Source organism: Lathyrus oleraceus, chromosome 6, assembly GCF_024323335.1.
Source record: "Lathyrus oleraceus cultivar Zhongwan6 chromosome 6, CAAS_Psat_ZW6_1.0, whole genome shotgun sequence".
Taxonomy (NCBI): Eukaryota; Viridiplantae; Streptophyta; class Magnoliopsida; order Fabales; family Fabaceae; genus Lathyrus; species Lathyrus oleraceus.
This window is the reverse complement of record NC_066584.1, coordinates 256,232,103-256,239,012: the sequence shown is the minus strand read 5'-3', so window position 1 is coordinate 256,239,012 and position 6,910 is coordinate 256,232,103.

Here is a 6,910-nt window from a genome sequence, read left to right as displayed (position 1 = left end):
ATTTATCATGTGTTGGTTCTGTTTTATGATTAATTGAAGTTGGTGCATGTTTTGATGCTTTGAATGAGTATGCTTGAACTTGCTTTGCCTTTCTGAATTTAATTTCCCTACTTCCTTTGATCCAAATGAGCTGAAAATTGGTATGCCTATCATGTTTTGGATGATGTTTGATCATGATTTATTTGAGGAATTTTTGAAATGTTTGTGATTGGATTTGAGTTGAGTCATTCTGTTGACTTCTTTGAGGTTCTATATGCCATGTTTTGACCTAATTTGTTTGTGAAATGATGATGATGAATGATTTGATTGTGAAACCACTTAGGTTTGCTTCTTGATTGATTTGTCTTGACTTTGGGCACTTGTCCCTTGCTGTTTTAAACTTTTTATCTCCTTTTGACCCTAGGCTTGTCCTAGTGGTCTTGTCACTCATGTTTAAGCTTGGTTTTTCAGGTTAAGCAACAAATGCTTCAAAGAGATCAATACAAGTTGAATGAGTTTGATTGTTTATCATGAACTAACTTGTTTGTTTTGTAGGTTGCCTAGCTCACTTGTTATGAGCTTGTTGCTTTGCACATATGCTTGACTGTGTTGTCTGTTGGCTTATGCTGTTTGTTTTAACTTTGTGTCTGCTATACTAATTGTGCTTGATTGATTTCAGGTACTTTAGTTGCTATTAGTTCCTTGTGAACTTTGCTTTGCTTTGCTTGATAAGCAATTTGCATTGAGGTATAATTTCCTTACTCCATGTAGTCTGGAAGACCTGGCCTGTTACTTGGCCAGGCGCCTGTCTGAAGTCCTCCTTAAGAGGCAATGTTTGTGTTTGTTTACTTTTGTCCTTGCATTTATTCAAAGACCTCCTAAGTGAAGAGGCATTGGCAGATATAAGGGATGTGCAATCCATCCCCTCCTATTCTGTGTGTCATCTGCTTTGCTCACACCACTGTGTTGATGCATTGCAGATACTAACCCAAGATCTTGTACAGTTGTACAGTCGAGTCAGTGTCAAATGTGTAGAAGGGTTCCCACTTTCTGAACCCACACATTCTTGTCTTAAGCTCTCCCAGGCTAGGGATAAGAGCTGTGAAGTCTCATCTTCACTCACCTTTCATCAGCTTCACCCTAACTCTCAATGTTAGGGTTAAGAGCCAACATTGCCCTGTTACAGTGGTTTGTGTGTTGAGGTTGATATGACCCCTCGACTAAAACCTAACCTTGATTGAGCCCATTGCTTGCATATAGTGTGTGTTACTTGTGCTTGTGTGTTTGCTTTAGCTTGCTTCCTGTGCAAGTTAGGTTTAGTTTGGCTTGCTTCCTGTGCAAGTCATGTTTAGGATAGGCTTGCTTCCTGTGCAAGTTAGCTAGAAACCTTGACTTAGGGATGGTTTGCATGATAACATCTAGGCTCGAGTCGTAGTCTCCCTAGTTGTGTCTCCCTTTGTTATCTGGTTAGACTAGCCTTGTGTCCCTCCGTAGGGGAACTACGTCGCCCTGATCCTCATACCAGATGAGGTACGTAGGCAGGAGATTGAGCTGATCTCTCCGGGCGCCTTTTCTTTTCTTTTTAACCTTTGTGTCTCCACACTCTTTGTGTATGTTCGGTTCGGATGCTGATGTAAGTCCAGTGATTGGCATTCAGGCTCCACGTTTGCCTTTGCCTGTGTTTGTTTGTGTGCGTGTTAGCCGAGCTACGAATGCTCTGATTCTCCTTCGTCCAAAGGAGATACGTATGCATAGGATGCGATATCCTAGCGAGCATGTGTGGTTTCCCCGGTTCGAACTACTTTGACTCTGATGTCTATGCCTGATAGACTAAGTAGGCCCAGGATGTGATATCCTGCCGAGTCAGTCTTGTTTGTTTTCTTGTGTCTCTTTCAGCCTGTGTAGATGTTTGTGAGCAGTGTTTTAGCAACCATTTTCCTTCCTATTGTGCGTGGATCCTGTCGAGTACGACGGATGCGTAGGGGTGCTAATACCTTCCCTTCGCATAACCTACTCCCGATCCCATTCTCTTTGGTCGCGAGACCATGTTCTTTCCAGGTTTACTCTAAGCGTTTCCTTTCCCTTATTTGGGATAAATAACGCACGGTGGCGGCTATGTTGTTCTTGTTTTCCCGCCGGTTTTTCGCGTAATGCGACAGCTGGCGACTCTACTGGGAACATAGAGAAGTTGACCTGTGCTGGTCCGTCTTCCCTAAGCGAGTCTCTCCTAGCGCTCTCTAGGTTAGGGTTTTGGTTGCTGTTTGCTGTTTTGTTATTGCATTCACTATTTATTGTTTGCATTAATTGTTTGCATTTATGTTTGCACTTATGTTTGCATTAATTCACATTCATTGTTTATCTGGCTGGCTGGTTGTCTGTTTCTCTTTGTTGGGGTGGGAGTTACTTGAGGTAAAAGGTCCAATACCCAGACCATGAGTGAAATATAGGATGCTTAGGAATAGAGTGATTCATGGGAAGCGGGTGGTATTGCGCCACTTAGCGGAACATTGATATCACGAGCAGTTCAGACCCTGGTGGGATATTGTCGTTACATACTTCAGGTGTGTATATGGTGATATTCTGCGAAAGGTTATTTATGCTACGTTTCTCTCGACCTTACCCTGGCCTAGACGACACCCGTGAGTGGGGAAGGGTTTGATCATTATTACAGGTACCGTTGGTGACTTGTGGTTCTGTTGGTGACTTCGGGTTCAGACGACAGTTCTCAGTTGACTTTGGGTTTCAAGTGGATTTGGGATTCTGAGTTTAGACCGAAGCTTCGACCTTGTGTTCAGAGATGCACGGCCAGCCAGTTGTGTCTACATTCCAGAGCTTGTTTACTAATAGAGATGGCAACAGTCCCAGAGCCGAAGCGGAAGACCTGTTCCTACAGCTTTCATCGTGAGCCGTTGACTTCATTTATAGAGTTGGGTAACCTTGTGACTAGTGATCAGCTGAAGGGTTTTGTTGACCAGTATGGGGATGTTCTGACATTGTTAAAGACGGTAGTTGACCCAGTGCCGCTGCAGACTCTTCTTCAGTTCTACGACCCGGAGCTTAGATGTTTCACTTTCCAAGACTATCAGTTGGCGCCTACACTTGAGCAGTATTCCATTCTGTTGGGTGTCCCGATTCGGCATCAGGTTCCTTTCTTGGACGTACCAAAGGAGGTTGACTCCAGAGTTATTGCCAGAGCTCTCCGGTTGAGTGTCAAAGAAGTCTGTGATAATTGGAAGCCCAGTGGGGATGTTGTGGGTCTGCCGTTGAAGTTCCTACTGAGAGTTGCCAGAGATGAAGCCGAGAAGAGGAATTGGGAAGCTTTTCATGCCCAGCTTGCTGTTATGATCTATGTGATCGTCCTATTCCCGAGCATGCCCAATTTCATTGACCATGCTGCCATCAGTGTCTTCATTGGAGGGAATCCAGTTCCTACTCTGTTAGCTGACACTTACTATGCTATTCACAGTAGGCATGGTAAGGGTGGAGCTATCAGATGCTGTCTACCTCTCTTGCTCAGATGGTTCATGTCCCTTCTGCCAGCCAGTGGACCCTTTGTGGATGCTCAGAGCACTCATAAGTGGACTCAGAGGGTCATGTCGCTTACCTCCTATGACATCAGATGGCAATCTTACCGGATGGACGTACGGGATGTTATTATGAGCTGTGGAGAATTCCGGAACGTGCCACTCGTGGGGACCAAAGGTTGCATAAATTATAATCCAGTTCTTTCTCTTCGTCAGTTAGGGTTTGTAATGAAAGGAAGACCACTTGAAGCTGAAGTAGCTGAAAGTGTGTATTTTGAGAAGTAGAGTGACCCGGCTAGATTGGAGCAGATAGGAAGAGCTTGGAAGTCTATTGGTGTTAAGGGTGGAGCTATCTTAGGGAAGAAGTTTGCCATTGCTATGCCTGATTACACTGATTGGGTAATGAAGAGAGTGGAAACTTTGTTGTTACCCTACGATAGAATGGAGCCGTTGCAGGAGCAACCGCCTTTGATCCTTGCTGAGAGTGTGCCCGCTGAGCACTACAAGCAAGCCCTGATGGAGAATCGCCGGTTGAGAGAGAAGGAGCAAGATACCCAGATGGAGTTGTACAAAGCCAAAGCTGATAGGTTGAACTTGGCTCATCAACTCAGAGGAGTGCAGGGAGAGGATGCTAGCAGAGCAAGAAACAAGAAGAGATCATACGAGGAGATGGAATCCATGTTGGATGCAGAACATCGGGAGTGTTTGAGGCTGCAGAGAGCTGAAGCCAGCTACCAGAAGAAGATCAGAGACCTAGAAAAGCAACTCAGAGACAAAGACATCCAATTGAAGAAAGAGGTAGATTTGAGGCGGACATCAGAGGAATACCTTGGAGGAGAAGTTATGGAGCTTAGAAGACAATTGAAGGAGAAGATCACCCCTCTACCAGAATGTTCAGAATGCACACTGTTGATAGACCAGTGCCAGTACCTGAAGACTCTCATTTCGGAAGACCGTTTGTCTTAGCATGTACCTTTGATGTTTATGTTGAGGATCACCTCCAGGCTTGTTGGATGGGATTGATTGTACTCTGTGTATTCGAATATTTGTTGACTTGGTTGTATGATCGTTTTACTCTTATTTATAGATAAGGTTGTTGGTGTTTCCTGTTATTCTCATTTACCGTGTATTTTGCTGTTCTCCTGTTGCTGCAGGTTGCCATCTTTTGAGGATGAATCGGGCTCTTTGAATGCTTGAGAAATGAGCATATCATGTGCATCATACACATCATTAACATCATACTCATCTCATTTTGCATAACAGGTGTTCTTGTGCCGACTTCTCACTTTGATTCCTGTGTTCAGGCAGGATAGCTGATCAGAGACCGCATCGCTACTCAACGAGACTCAATCATCAAAGGAACATGGATCAAGTACAAGCTGAGTTAGCAGAGATGAGGGATAACATGGCCCAGTTCATGCATATGATGCAAGGGGTCGCACAAGGTCAAGAAGAACTCCGAGCTCTAGTTCAGAGGCAAGAAGCTGTAGTTCCGCCGCCCAACCAAGCTCTGCCAGAGGGAGGCCCGATCAATGACAACCCTACTGCTGCTGTTCCCATCAACAACTATACTGTAGGGGATGAATTAATAGGTATTCGAATCAACGGTCAACCGATTGCTCCAGAGACCGCCAATGCCAGAGTAGTTCGTGCTCCGGCCCGTAATCAAGCTCCGATTGTCGACAGACAAGAGGATATGTTTACTCTGCTCAGTGAAGACGAAGACATCTTGGGAAGGGTTGATGAGAGAGATCTCAAAGTTGAGGCCCTTGCTGAAAAGATCCGGGCTATGGAATGTCAAAATTCTCTCGGTTTTGACGTAACCAATATGGGGTTAGTGGAAGGTCTGAGAATCCCATACAAGTTCAAGGCGCCGTCCTTCGACAAGTACAACGGCACTTCTTGCCCTCGCACCCACGTGCAAGCTTACTATCGAAAGATCTCGGCGTATACTGACGACGAGAAGATGTGGATGTACTTTTTCCAAGATAGCCTATCTGGGGCATCTTTGGACTGGTATATGGAGTTAAAAAGAGATTCGATCAGATGCTGGAGGGATTTGGGAGAAGCTTTCCTCAGACAATACAAACATAACATGGATATGGCACCTAGCCGGACTCAGCTGCAGAGTCTGTGCCAGAAAAACAACGAGAGCTTTAAAGAGTACGCCCAGAGGTGGAGTGAACTTGCTGCAAGAGTTCAACCCCCTATGCTGGAAAGGGAGTTGACAGACATGTTCATTGGCACTCTTCAAGGTGTGTTTATGGACCGGATGGGAAGCTGCCCATTCGGTAGTTTTTCTGATGTCGTCATCTATGGCGAAAGAACTGAAAGTCTGATCAAGGCCGGCAAAATTCAAGATGTGGGTTCTTCTTCGTCATCAAAGAAACCTTTCTCTGGGGCACCTCGCTGTAGAGAAGGTGAAACCAATGCTGTACAACACTGAGGGAATGTGTACAGAGGAAATGTGAATAGAGATCAGTATCGCCCGGTTGCTGCGGTGACCATTCCTGCACCGCAACCTCGTCAACAACAACAACAAAGGGTTCAACAACCGCAACAACAACAACAACAGCAACAACGTCCGTATCAACCCAGACAGAGGATGCCTGATCGACGTTTTGATCCTCTACCAATGTCGTACGCCGAACTGTTACCCGAACTACTCAGGTTAGGGTTTCTAGAGTTGCGTACAATGGCTCCACCAACAGTATTGCCTCCTGGATACGACGCCAACGTCCGTTGTGACTTTCACTCCGGGGCACCAGGGCACCATACTGAAAAATGACGGGCTTTCCAGCACAAAGTCCAAGATTTGATCGATTCCAAGGCGATCAACTTCTCTCCGGTACCCAACGTTGTGAACAATCCTATGCCTCAGCATGGGGGGCATAGGGTAAACAATATTGAAGGGGAAGCTGAAGATCTAGTTGCTAATGTTGATGATGTTCAGACTCATCTGCTGGTGGTAAAGGGTCGTCTGCTGAATGGGGGTGTCTACCCGGGCTGTGGCGAAGACTGTTTGGGCTGTGCTGAAGCTGATAATGGTTGTGACCAGTTGAGGACTGGTATTCAAAAGTTGATCGACGAGGGTTGTGTCCAGTTCAGTCGGGCTGTCGAAGATAATGGGTCAGTGGCGACTGTCACCATCTACTTTAAACCGTCTGAAGGACGTGGACGAGGGGTTGTTAGTACATCTGCAACAGGTGGTACCCCAGTTACCATTTCTGCTCCGGTAACCATCAATGCTCCAACTACTATCGTGGCGTCTTGAAGAAGACCAGTTGAGAATAGTAGGGTTGTTCCTTGGAGTTATAATAATGCCTACCGCAGTAACAGAAGGGCTAATAATCAGACGAGGCCAGTAAGTCAAGCGCCTGTGACGATCAGTGCACCCAGTAGAACTC